This window comes from Adiantum capillus-veneris, chromosome 1, assembly GCF_014529385.1.
Source record: "Adiantum capillus-veneris isolate H3 chromosome 1, ASM1452938v2, whole genome shotgun sequence".
Classification (NCBI taxonomy): domain Eukaryota; kingdom Viridiplantae; phylum Streptophyta; class Polypodiopsida; order Polypodiales; family Pteridaceae; genus Adiantum; species Adiantum capillus-veneris.
In genome coordinates, this window is record NC_140931.1 from 35,584,937 (window position 1) to 35,598,643 (window position 13,707).

At 45.9% G+C, this 13,707-nt stretch overlaps 1 pseudogene; it reads right to left on the reverse strand.

Moving 5' to 3' along the window:
- Positions 1–4,546: 4,546 nt before the first annotated feature.
- Positions 4,547–6,772, reverse strand: LOC147464543 (uncharacterized; annotated as a pseudogene).
- Between the last annotated feature and the right edge of the window lie 6,935 nt (positions 6,773–13,707).

Here is a 13,707-nt window from a genome sequence, read left to right on the forward strand (position 1 = left end):
CTGTGCTATTAGTGCAAAATAAAAACGACATATATCGTATATATGTTGACTATAGAGCACTAAATAGGATCACTATCAAGAATAGGTTTCCCGTTTCATGGGTAGAAGACCTATTTGATAAGCTACAAGGATTGACCTACTTCGGTAGGATTGACCTAAAAAGTGTCTATCGTCAAATAAGGATAGTTAATCAAGACATTGTAAAGACCGCATTTCACACTATGTTTGGTCTTTACGAATATATTGTCATGCCTTTTGGCTTGACCAATGCACCAGCCACATTCAACCGCTTAATGGAGAAGCTATTCATGCCTCACCGAACCTTTATTGGAGTGTTCTTTGATGATATCATCATCTACTCTAATTCATTAGACGAACAAAAGAAACACCTCTAGGTAATATTTCAAGTTCTAAGAGAGAATAAACTTTATGTTAATCAAAAGAAAAGTGAACTTTTCTTAAAGGAGATTCAGTATTTAGGTCACATTATCTCTCAAGATGGCATCCAAATGGATCCATCAAAATTAGAGGTAATAAAAGGATGGCCTAAACCAAGGAATCTTCATGAACTAAGAAGCAGTATGTGTGCATACGATAGACGCTTCATAGAAAATTTCTCACTAATAGGAGGACCATTACATGACCTAACAAAGAAAAACATTAGGTACACATGGTTTGCCAAGGAGAACAATGCTTTCGAAAAGCTTAAAGAAAAGCTTATCTCTCAACCTGTACTTACACTACCGGATCTCTCAAAGCCATTTGAGGTCAATTGTGATGCTTGTGGTGATTGCCTTGGAGCTGTTTTGCTCCAAGAAGAGCACGCCATAGGCTATGAAAGTCGAAGGCTTGACCATGTTGAGCAAGATCTAGGCATGTATGAAAAGGAACTCCTCGCAGTTTCTATAAGGAACACAAAGAATTGTATTGTAAAATGTCTCTCTTGATGGGAGAAACCATAATACAAAGCCTTTTGGAGGGGAGATCGGCTCCATGTAAATCCGGTCCTCAACCGTTGTCAATAGCTTAATTTCTCTCTCTTTTGAACTATTGTTCATGCTAACTAACTAGGTGTTATACTTTTTTGTTGCTTTTGCTCTCCAAAATCGAAATTTTTGAAGACACTGGCTTTGAGTTGTAGTCCCAAAACTTGTCTACATATTTGTCAATGGATTTGTAGGGAGAAAGCTTCAAGCTTCGCCATTCCGTGAGTACTTTGTCTTTGGCATCAATGGCCAAAAACTGCTTCATAATGGAAGATCTTAAAGCTTTCCATGTTCGTGGAGCTTCACCGTGGACCTGTAGGCTAGACCACCATTGCCTGGCAAACTTTTGGAAGTGCATAGCTACATGGTGTAGCTTAGAGGACTCCATGAAGCCCTCATCTCCACCAAACGCCGCATCGAATTGTTGGATAAAGGCCAAGACTTTGTCCATAGCACCAAAGGTGACATCGTAGGTAAGGAAAGAGATGCTCTTCCCTCCCTCTTTGAACTTCTTGAGCTTGGACGACCTCTTCCACGCGGCATAGGATTTTCGATGGCCTCTTCTTTTTTATGGTTCAAAAGTTGCACCATCACTTTCTTCAGAAGATGAAGAATTTGAGGAAGATGGAGAAGAGGGTGACCTCTTTCTCGCCTTTTTCTTGCCTTGATCTTCTTTGTGTTCACCATCACTTTCATAAGAGGAAGAGGATGAAGAAGATGAAGAAGAGGGTGTCCTCTTTCTCGTCTTTTTCTTCTCTTGCTTTTTGTCATCCCTCTTTGAATTATGGTGTGGAGAAGTGTGCGATGGTCTTCTCTGTTTTGGAGGTGATGCAGAGCGTTTAGCCCGCCGTCTTCGTGGAGCCATCTCCGCCAAGGTGGTGGGAGACTCACTTCTTTCTCGTTCCTTTGGTGGGGGCTCTTGAATTCTCCTTTGGGAAGGAGATGCATCGTCAAGGAGCAAATTTTTGAGCCCTTCGTATGGATCCTCTTCTTCTTCCCGAATGAGAGAGAGGCCTCTTTTGGGAGTCTCACAAGGAGGCTTCCTAGGTACTCTCTCGTCATGGTGGGCAGCTTGGAGAATCCACCATGAGCACGAAGCTGCCGCTGCACTTAACTTTGGAGAGATGGATTGCCCATGGCTTATCGAAGCTTAGAAACAAGGTATTTAACAAGCATAGGGGCATCATTAGTAGCCTGCTCATTAGCAAAATCAAAGTTATCAACGTTAATTTCACTCTCTTTACTATTGTCAGCCATTCTAAAACCTTTTAGGTGTAACTTTTTTATGTGTACTTTGGCACTTCAAGCCCTAGTTGCTACTCCTCTTTACCCCTTTAGAAAAAGCACTCAAGCTACTATACCCGTGGCTCGAATACCATTAATTGCAAGGAATAGAAGAGAGGGTTGTTCAACACCAAAACAACACCGGCTCGTGTCAAGCTTCTAATAGCTCAATAGTGGTTAAGCTGTAGGCAAGCCCCGTAGGACTCCACTATTAAGACCATAGCTCTCGACGGTGATGCCCCGTTATTTGCATGAAGGCAGGTGCACTGCAAGGCTGAAAAATCTCAATTCTACTTACTCACATGCAACTAATAATACCAACCGTTTATAGCTAGCTTGAGGGACTCCCTTCTCGAGCAAGAAAAGAGAAACCTTGTGCTTTTTGTCAGCCCTCTTTGAATTATGATGTGAAGAAGTGTGTGATGGTCTTCTTTGTTTTGGAGGTAATGGAGAGCGTTTAGCCCGTCGTCTTCGTGGAGCCATCTCTGCCGAGGTAGCAGGAGACTCACTTCTTTCTAGTTCCTTCCGTGGGGGCTCTTGAATTCTCCTTTGGGAGGGAGATGCATCATCAAGGGGCAAATTTTTGAGCCCTTCGTATGGATCCTCTTCTTCTTCCCGAATAAGAGAGAGGCCACTTTTGGGAGTCTCACAAGGAAGCTTCCTAGGTACTCTCTCGTCATGGTGGGCTGATACCAATGTAACATTCTATGGCCTAGTAACTTGTGTGTAGCGGAAAATAGCATGGACATGGTGAGCATTTCATAAGAATAGATTCCTAATGAGAATAACAAGAGTGCTTGGATGGAGAGAGCAACAAAAAGTATAACACCTAGTTAGATAGCACAAACAATACTTCAAAACAGAGAGATATTAAGCTATTGACAACAATTGAGGACCGGATTTACATGGAGCCGGCCCCCCCTCCAAAATGCTTTGTATTATGGTTTCTCCCATCAAGAGAGACATTTTACAATACAATTCTTTGTGTTCCTTCAATACAAGCTAGTGCAATGAAGATGGAAACTTCATGCACTAAGCAAAACACTTATATAACATAACATCAATTCCCTCATGGTCTCAGACCCAAGACCTCATACACCTTCGAAGATGGTGAGAGCTAGCGGGGTATGAGAGTGGATTGAGAGGAAGAAGGAGTATTTTAACGAGAAAGATGTACATCTCCTCACATGATCACTCGTATTAGCATAGCTTAGCTTAGTATTTAGCATGGTAGAGGAGATGAGCATGCATTGAAGCTTGGCTCTTGGTTGGATTTGCATCACAAAGCCAAGAGTTGTTGGTGTAGACCTCCCTTCTCACCAGCTTGGAGTAGGTGGTAAGCTTTTCATTAAAGCTTGAGAAGGAGGGAGAGAGTCTTCTTGCTCCACACATGAGATGTGTGAGTGTGTAAGTGAATGCCTTTGAAAAATCGGCCCCCTCTCTCTCTTGGTCGGCCCCTCTTGCTATTTGCTCATGCTCACACCCTATTGGACCTCCCCAGGCTTAACCAATGGAAATTAAGCAACATAAGTGATAGCCTTCTGACATGTGTCCCCCTTTCCCCTTTTGTGAGAGAGTTTGCTAATTAATTAATGCAACTAAACTCTCATTGGACCCCTTTGTCTCCTGGCCAATAGGAATCAGGCAAGCCATTGGGCTGCTGAATGCTCATTGGACCCCTTGGGAGACTGTCCAATAGTCTTCTAGAGAGCTTAATTTTTATTGGTTCTTTTATTAAGTGTTTCAAATCAATTAAACTAGATTTACTCTAGCCTAATTCTCATTGGTCCACCTCCAAGGCCATCCAATAGGATTTGAGTACACCTTGTGGGCATTTGGCCTAGGGAGTTGACATGTGTCCCTCATTCCCTTTGTGTGAAGGGAGCTTGTGTGTGAGAGAGAGAGTTTTCTCTCATCCCCTAATTCTTGGGCTTGCCTCCTCCATTGTAGGGCTTGTGAAAGACTTTTTGGGACACACACAAAGCATCCAATTTCCGTAGGCTTTTGACCTTTGGACACAACCTTTGAATTTTGGAACCTTAGCATTTTGGAAGTATTAATGGGCTGAACCTTAGGGTCTTTTAAGCCCATTGTTGCACCTTGCGCGTTTGCAGATGGCCCCCCTTTAGATCCCTATTTTCCCTCCTTTGGATCCCTATTGTGCCATCTGTTTGCAAGTGACTACAATAACAAAAAGTACAAAGGGCTATGTAGTAGGTAGAGTCGTAGACTCAAGAGTCTAGACTCGAGAGTCGAGTGATCAATGATCATCAAACTCAAGAAGTGCTCGCGTGCTAAATCTCCATATCGTCGTCGTAGTCGAGGTCGTCAGCGATGTATGAGAGCTCGGGAGGCTCGCATTGAGGCTCGAAGTCCTCCTCTAGCTCCTCCAAAAGAGTATCGGCCATAAATGGATTCTCTTGTGCCATCTCCCACTCAGTGAAGGGATCTGCCTTGTGTGTGACGCTCTTGGCAAGCATGCGCAAGTTAGGGCTCACCAACACCAAATCATTGGCCCTCTGAACCCCAAGGCGATTCCTCTTCTTAGAGGCAATGTGGCCGTACACACTCCATAGTTGCTCCAACCAACTAGTGGTACATACTTGGCTAAGGACACGAACAGCCAAGCGCTGCAAATGTGGGCCATCTCCTCCATAGTACTCTCACCACAAAATCGAGCCAATCTTGTTGCGATCAAGCTGTGCATCTACACATCCATAGGAGCCCTTCTTTTGCCTGTAGTTGAGTAGCTCGTCTCTAATCTTGCTCCTAATGTCACTGCTAGGCTCAAGGCGCTCCAATGCAAGCCGCCATCCTTTGCTCACCTCCTTGTCGGTCTCTTGACGCCTTCCCTGAAACTCAGGGTCAAGCACATAAGCTGCCGCATGAAGTGGAGAGTAGTATCCATTCCACCTCGACTCACACAAGCCATGAATCTCTGCATATTGAACAGAGTCAGGCACAAGCTTCTCAAGTGCCTCTATCATCCGATCCATGGCTTCGTAGACTTTGCCAATGCATGGCTGCAAGCCATCCACCACTCGAAGTAGGTGTAGAATAGGCTTGACCATGGCGTCAAGAGTCTTCACCTCCTCCCACCAAGCGGCGTCGTCGGCCCATTCTCGGCATTTCAATCCTGTTGCTGATGTAGACTCCGGCATGGCCTGGAACTCATCACTGAGAAAGAGGCCCCTTAAGGCTCCGCCACATGTAGACAAGCGGCCTAGCATAAGCCAATTGAATGCAAATCTTGTCTCTGAATATTTGAGCAAGGACAAGTGGCTCCTCTTTGAGAATTCATGGCGCACTTTTTGATGGTTGAGCACAATGGAGACACTTCGAGAGGCGTCACCAATGGTGGGTGAAATCCATGACAAGTTCCCTATGTCCTTGAGGAGGTTATTGAGGCAATGTGGCATGCAAAATGTGACATGGATGCTGGGATACATGCCCTCAATGATAGCTCCGGCTGCCCTATTTGACGCCTCTCCATCTGCAACCATACAAAGGACATTCTCCGGGCCGGTGATCTCTATGGTGCTTGTCCACTTCGCAGCAAGCATCTCGGCGGCCTTGCCACTATCGGATGCATCATGTGACTTCACAAAGTACATCTCCCCCCAAGAGTGGGCCACCATCCCGTGGATGGACCGCTTGCGGGTGTCGCTCCATCCATCTACAAGGAGAGAGACGCCATTGGTCTCCCACAAATCCTTTGTTGCTTGGGCCGCTTGCTCCACGACAAGCTTCTCTTTGTCAAGGAGGGTGGTGCGAAGCCTCTCCGATGAAGGTGGCACATAAGAGGAGCCATATTCCCCTATTTTCGTAACCATGGTTCGAAAGTATGGAGACCTATCCACACAAAATAGAGCATGTTGTGTTAGTATGGAGAGTCGAGAGTCGAGAAGTTATAACCCATTATGAATACAAAATGGAAGATTGCAATGTGCATATGCCAAGGGAAACTCACCGCGAAGCATGGAAGGCAATGTGGTTGTGGAAGAAGAATCGGGCAACCGACCTATCCACCTCTTCTTTCAATTTAGGATTCTAATTTTCGTTGAGAGTGCTTTGGCGATGCGGAACGGAAGAGGACGGTGTAGATGCATGGCTATTGAAGCTTCGAGAGATTCGTCAAGGTTGGCTTCCCTTTGCTCTCGCGGTGTCGCCGTGGTGGAGGGATCAATGGCAACAAAACGGCCCCTCTTGGCCGCTTCCGCAACCTCATACACCGTGAGCTTCTCAAGAAGATCCAACCTCTTCTTGGGAGCTACATGAGGGCAAAACTTCACCTCGTGACCGGGTTCATGAAGAAGATGGGCTCGCACTTTGTTTGAACCACCCGTTCTCTTGTATGGGCATAGGTTGCATGTCCATGGTCTTGCATCACTACCTTTGCTACGCGTGCTAAAGTCGACTTCATCCCACCACGACCACGTTTGCACGGCGGGCCTCCTTCGAGAAGAACCGGCTTGAGAAGTGGAGTTGGCTTGAGATGACATGATGGTGGAGAGACTCGAGAGAGTAGAGCTTAGAAGTTAGAGCAGTTAGAGGAGAGCTTGTGTGGAGAGAGAGGAGAGCTTCAAAGTGGGTAGAAGAGGGAGAGAGTGGAGACTCAAGGGTTGAGTGTAGAGCACAAGGGCCACTGCGCGTAGTCATGCTTGAGCCTTGACCAATGAGGCTATGAGTAGAGAGGAGAGCTTGAGCCTTGAGGGAATAAGTATTAAGAGGCCCAAGGGGGCTTTTATAGCCTCCCAAGGGCCAAGCCCCCCCAAAATATGGCAGTTGGGTTGCAAATAGCCGTTTAAAATGGTCAAAAACAGTCCCAAACGGCTATTTTTTTTTTGGCTTGAAAGCTGCCGTTCCCAGCCGTTCACTCCGTCCCCGTCCGATCGGTCCGTCCCGTCCCTCTGTGACCCGCCCGTCCGGCACCTCTTCCGACCGTCCCAAGGCGTCTTTGGCCGTCCCCGGCCCGGTTACGGCCGTCCCTCGGCCCTAGGGCCCATCCCCCCCGTCCCTTGTAACTATGCAACATACAATATGTCATGCCGAGGAAAAGGGATCACATAACGATGCTGACTAAAATACAGGAAACGATCACGAATGAAACACTCGAACAATGCGTGCGTATCAATCATGCGAACACATAATACTTCCTGTGAGGGTTCTTGAAACCTAGGCTTGAGAGCCAAGATGTGTTCTTCCTGATTGATTGAATCGTCCTGTGGGGATTGAATCGTCTTGTGGGGGTTCTTTGGACCTCGACTCGAAAGCCAAGATCGGTTCTTCGTGATTGATCGAATCTACAACGAGGTTAGCTTCGCTAGAAAAAGCATCCACTAACACATCATCCTTGTCAACAATCACATCATCTTTATGCAACTCATCATGCTCGTGAGAAATCACATCTTGATCATGCAAATCATCATGCTTGTCATTGTCATCCAAATCATTGGCATCCAAATCATCATGCTTATCATTATCATTCAAATCATCATGCAAATCATTGTCAATCAAATCATCAGCATGCTTCACACAATCATGCAAATCTTGTGTGTCATGCTTTGGAGAAGAAGAGACGGAGAGAGTCTCCTTTTCTTGATCCTGTTGAATCTGTATTTGCATTTGAGAAAAGAGTCGCAACATCTCTTGCATTCTTGCTTTGGTCTCGCGGTCATATTCTGCTTGTCTTGCTTTGGCTTCCAAGCGGGCTTGCTCGCTCGCACGCGCTATGGTTGCCATTCGTTCTTGGTACTGGCGCTCTATGGTTGCTATTCTCTTCTAACTTCTTGTCCATCATCCTCTTGTCGAAAGCCTCCATAGGAGTTAGTGCAATCGGTGTCGTAGATGGTGAAGGGGGAGGGTCGGAAAAACCTCCCGGTGGGGAAAATTCTTCTTCGCCTCTCTCATGCTCATCACCTCCAAGCGAAGTATTCATTCCGCTTCGAGTGATGACCATCCACTGAAGTCATGGGTTCTTGTGGTTCTTGGGTTCTTAAGTTCACGAGGAACTTGGGTTCTTGGGGGTCTTGGGTTCTTAAGTTCACGAGGAACTTGGGTGCTTGAGGGTCTTGGGTTCTTGGGTTCTTGAGGATCTTGAGGTTCTTGAGGTTTTCTTTCGCTTGCAAATCACGTTTGAGAAGGATCTTCTCTTCATCCGAGTTCTACTCTTTTCCGCAGGCGCACCCCTTGGTGGCCTTGCACTCACACCAAGGTTGCTTTTTCCCACCTCACATCGATTGGCCGGCCGCTAAGTGCACGGTCCTCTCTCAATGAGTGAAAAGAGACACAAGGGGAGGCTCGACAAGCCCTTCTTTCTTGGGATTCCTGTCACTCTTCAGCAAAACACGATTAGGAATCGACACGCCCAAGTAAACTTGGGTTCGTGCGACCTCAACAAGCAAAAAAATTATTGTGGTTCTTGTGGTTCTTTCCTTGAGTAATACAGAACACCTCCAAAGCTTTGATACCAATGTAAGGTGCAGCGGAATGATTGTTTGCGCTTTGCTCAAGATGAGTGCTCCGAACTGTGCTCAAGGTTCCTTTTGTTCTTATGGAAGGGAGAGCCTTCCGTTCTTAATGAGAAAATGCTATGATCACAAACAAAGTGAATGGACACTGTGCGTGCAAGTGTATGAGACTGAGAGATAGAGAGAGAAGTGAGATACGACACCAGAGACGTTGTAAAACCCTCCGAAGGCCCCACTCTCGTCGGCGAGAGTGGTCTACTATTGATTGCACAATCTCGTACAAATGAATGCAAGTGACTGATGCAAGTCTAGGCTATGTCGATGGTGACGACGGTGATGATGACGACTTTAGGGTTGAAATCTGTGGTTTTCTTTTTGTTGAATTTTGGGATTGTTTCGGTGGCTGAAAATGACTGTTTTGGCTGTGTTTTTATGGCTGAAAATGGGGGATCTTTTGCATCCAACTAGGGCTGAATCTACTGCTGTCCAATAGGGCTGAAAACGCTAACCTTCTAATACGACATTGGCTGAAAACCAAAAACGCCGGCTGATTGCTGAGCATTAATGAAAACGCTGGCTGTTTTGATGTGCTATTGATGAAATCCAAAAACGCTAATGCATCTGGTTCTGCTGGCGATCAGGGAGAAAAACGCTAGGGTTGGTTTTTGTCGACGAGCTTTGCTTGGGAAAAACGCCAGTCTTCTGTGAGAGGTGGCGCTGGCAAAATCGCTGGCTGAAGGGGGGAGGTCTCACCAAGGGAGGCTTGGAGAGGGTCTGGTTGAGAGAGGGGGAACACCTGCTGCTTGGGGCCTGTTGTGCTCCTTGCTCATCTGCCCAAGAGTCCTAACTTGGGTTTGCTTATATATTAACTTAGCAAAATTGCCCTACCTACTTTTGTTGGGAAGTCACTTAAAAATAATAAGTGAAAAATACCAAAAATAGGGAAAATAGACTAAATGCACTGGAAAAATCCCCTAACTGATTCTAATGGATTCTGATGGGAATATTGATGATCATGCTATGTGCAACCAAAGGATATGCATCTATACTAAGCGATTGGGCATGCACGGTCTACGAATAGACTCACAAAAGTGCCATATCACTTCTAATCTAGACTGACTGGACTGATTGAACCCTGATCATGCTGTAGCTTGTCCACGGACACATAGGGTTGGATGTGTCACGTGACACATGAGCCTTTTCGGGCTATGATTGTGGATATCATCTTGCCTTTGATCTCCCAGATGTATGTTGATATGGACATAGCTTGGTTCCGTTTTGTTATGTGTGTTCGATGTGTTATCCAGGATTATGGCAGGGACTATTTTGTCACAATTAAGGAAACAGGTTAATCAAGCGAAGGATGCTTGTAGCAGACTCATGCACTTGGCAAATCATTCTTCTCTTACTGACACTCAAGCGATTGAGTTGTTTTTTGCTCACGCCGTGTTACGGCACAATGATGAGTGGAAATTGGCCAAATGGCAGACTCGAGCTCGACAACAAGCTTTTGTAGATAAAGGATGTTCTTCTAAACAATTTTTCCGGCATTTGTATCACTCCAGGCAGTCTCAAGCTATACGAAGGGTTAAATTACCGTTAGGAGAATGGACCTCCACTTTACAAGAGCTAGCACTAGCCCTACATTCTCATTATGGCAAGATTTTTGAGGCCCTTCTTCTCACACGAGTGCAGCTTGTCAAGCGCGTCGCATGTTTCTCCCATCCTTTCGATGCGGCAGGCTCAGGACTTGGAGGCTGTTTTCACTGAGCTGGAATTGCATGCTAGCCTGCTTCATTTGGGTCGATGGAGAGCTCCTGGTTGGGATGGCCTCTTTGTGGAATTTTTCTTGTCCTTTTGGGATTATTTGAAGATGCCTCTGTTGTTCATGATGAATACAACTTGGGAACAGCAGGAACTGCCCTCTTCTTGGAAAGAAGGTTTGCTCAAGCTGATACCTAAGCATGCATTGTGCGAAGAATTCTCTCATTGGCGGCTTATTACACTTATGCCTGTGGTATATAAATTAATGGCAAAAATGCTCGCTAACCAATTCAAGTGCTTTTTACATGAATGCTTGCATCAATCTCAATACGGCTTCATTCCACGACGTAAAATTACTGATAACCTCGCGAATGTCATCATTGGTATGGAATATGCAAAATACACTCGACAGGATGTATTGGTCATGCAGGTTGACATTGAAAAGGCCTTTGATATTGTTCTTTGGGATTATATTGCGGGCACCATGCAACACTTGGGATTTGGGCCTAGGATATCCCGTGTCGTGCTGTTCTTGTATGCACACAACACTTCTGTGGGCTTGCTGGATGGATCTCTTACAGAATCTTGGCCTTCAGGGCTGCCCTTTGAGTGCTCTGCTCTATGCGATTGCTACTCACCCCTTGTTTATGTATTTGGATTCCTTGACTTCCAGTGGCAGGCTACATGGCCTATCTTTACCTTCGGGACGGCAATTTGCTGGTCAGGCCTATGCGGATGACTCTTTGTTTATGCCTCGTAATCACTATGATGATCTACAACAAATTATGCATACTCTTCACTTGTTTGGATTGGCAGCGGGTCTCAAAGTTAACTTTTGTAAATCCAAGCTATTGCCCCTGAAGGAGTGCGAATGGCATAAGATATTATGGCCTGGGGAGATTGTTCCTCCACATGTTTTGGTTCGCCATTTGGGTTATCCGTTGGGTTGGAATGTATCGGCTATGCAAAAACTGGATTGGGTGCTCCAACGTCTACATTTCACGTTAAATTATTGGAAACTGTCCACGTGGCCACTTCATGTACGTCTCAGGATTGTCCAATGCATACTTGTGGCTTATGTGCAGTTTTACTTGCCTTTGTTATCCTGGCCTCGGTTGCGCTTGGAGTCCCTCATGTCAAATATTTTAGAGCATTTTTGGCGGACCTCGTCTACCAAGAAGGGTCTTCGGCTTCTCTCTATGGACAAACTGTGTTCTCCCAAGCGGCTTGGAGGGTTAAATATTTTGGACTTGTGACGTCATCTTTTGGCTTGGAAAGCTATGCTGTTGCCAGTCTTGGTGGAGCAGCAACAACCCTGGGCTCTCATGGTCACACATTTGTGTACGCACATTGTCATCCCAGCTTTTGGTCATTGGCAACCGACTTATTGGGATGTTGTCTTTGGGAAGCTTGAAGGACACATTCCTGGATGTCCCTTTACTTCTTCTCTCATTGTTGATTGGAAAGCCAAAGAGAAATTTAGCCTTGTCCCTAAGTTCTCAAAGAGACCCTTCCAAAAATTACTGGTCATTCTAGGATCTCTATCCGACACTATGGACATTGGCAAGCCATGGTACTTGAAGATTTGTGAAATGAAGAGGGTTGCCATTTGATGTGCTTTGATAGTCTTTTTGACAGGTATAAAATGAGCTTGTTTACTAAACATGTCTACTATCGTCCATATTCCCGTATTCCCATGGATAGACTTAGGCAATCCAAAGGTAAAATCTATGGATATGCTCTGCCATGGTGAATTAGGAATCGGCAAAGGTTGAAGCAATCCAGGTTGCTTTCCTCTTATCAAACTTTGTCTTTTGACATACCACACATTTAGAAACATACTCTTGTATGTTTGCTTTCATGGTAGGCCAATAGAAATATGTCTCAATCCCTTTTAGGGTAGATAGAATCCCTCTATGCCCTGCATAAGGAAGAGCATGTGATTCATGAAGGGGATCGGAGAGCACCACAGACGGAGAGTGAGAGAGAGAAGGAGACACACGACACACAGATATGGGTGGGGAGACTCAAAGAGTGAGGAGCCCCCTATACACTTATGTTGTGTATAAGGTATACAAGTAAGTGGGCACCCAGACTCTGGGCGACAGGGCAAGGCACAGGCGCCTATACCCCAGCAACCTCCCACTTAAAGGCGACTGTGCCTTTAAGCAAGAGAACCTAGTCTAAAGACTACAAAAGGCGAGAGAAAACCGCTCTCAACCGATGCCCACTGGCTGGCTGTGATTGTGTGCATCCGGCTGTCCTGCTCCCGTGTAAGTCCATACACCACCAGACGTACCGCACACGTACTGCAAGTATGTACTCAATACCTGCATATCTCCCTCGTGCACTATGCCATCATCAGTCAACAAACGACTGACAACCCCAACTGCAAATGCTCCCACTGCAGCTACGATATCCGGTCTCAAGATCAGCATCTCATACATGAGACCACCGAATGCCGATGCAATGCTAGCGGGCCCTGCTAGCTCTATGGAGCATGCATCAACATATATATCCCTGGCAATAGGCATCTCTGAATGACAAGGCATGTCAACCACATGTATCTCCTGACTGTCCGCAAAAGATGCATCAACCTGTCATGCAACCTCAAAGCAAACCAGCTGCTCTAGGTGTCTGCTGGAAGACATATCCTGCACAACTATGTCCCCATGCTCACTGTCGAGCATAGAAAGGAATGACTGCATAATCGCTGACATCTCAGCCTCCTCTGCAATCATCCACTGCAAACATGACCACTCAATCTGTTGTGACTCACTAGAGCTCTCATTCTCTAACTCCGTATGCATAGACTCTTGCACGACGTCCTCCTGTCGTGACTCACTAGAGCAAGACCGCTCTACCTGTCTATCGTGCATAGAAGTATCTCGCACAAATGACTCTCTGCTTTGCTCAGTCACTAGCAAAGCATGCATGTCTGACTCTGTCACCTCTCTATGTGACTGCTCAAGTCGTGCCCCAACTGTGTGCACAACAGGCTCACTACTCTGCACTCCATGCAAAGCACCCTGCAACCCATGAGCAAAAGAGACTGTCCGGGTCTCTCGCTCTGTGCATGGCTGTAACAAGATTGAGACTCGGCCATCTCGCACCAGTACTACGTGCAATGGGTACCATGTGCCAACTCTAGAACCTCTCGCAATCACCAGCGAACCCAAATGCAATGCAAAAGATCGCTCAAG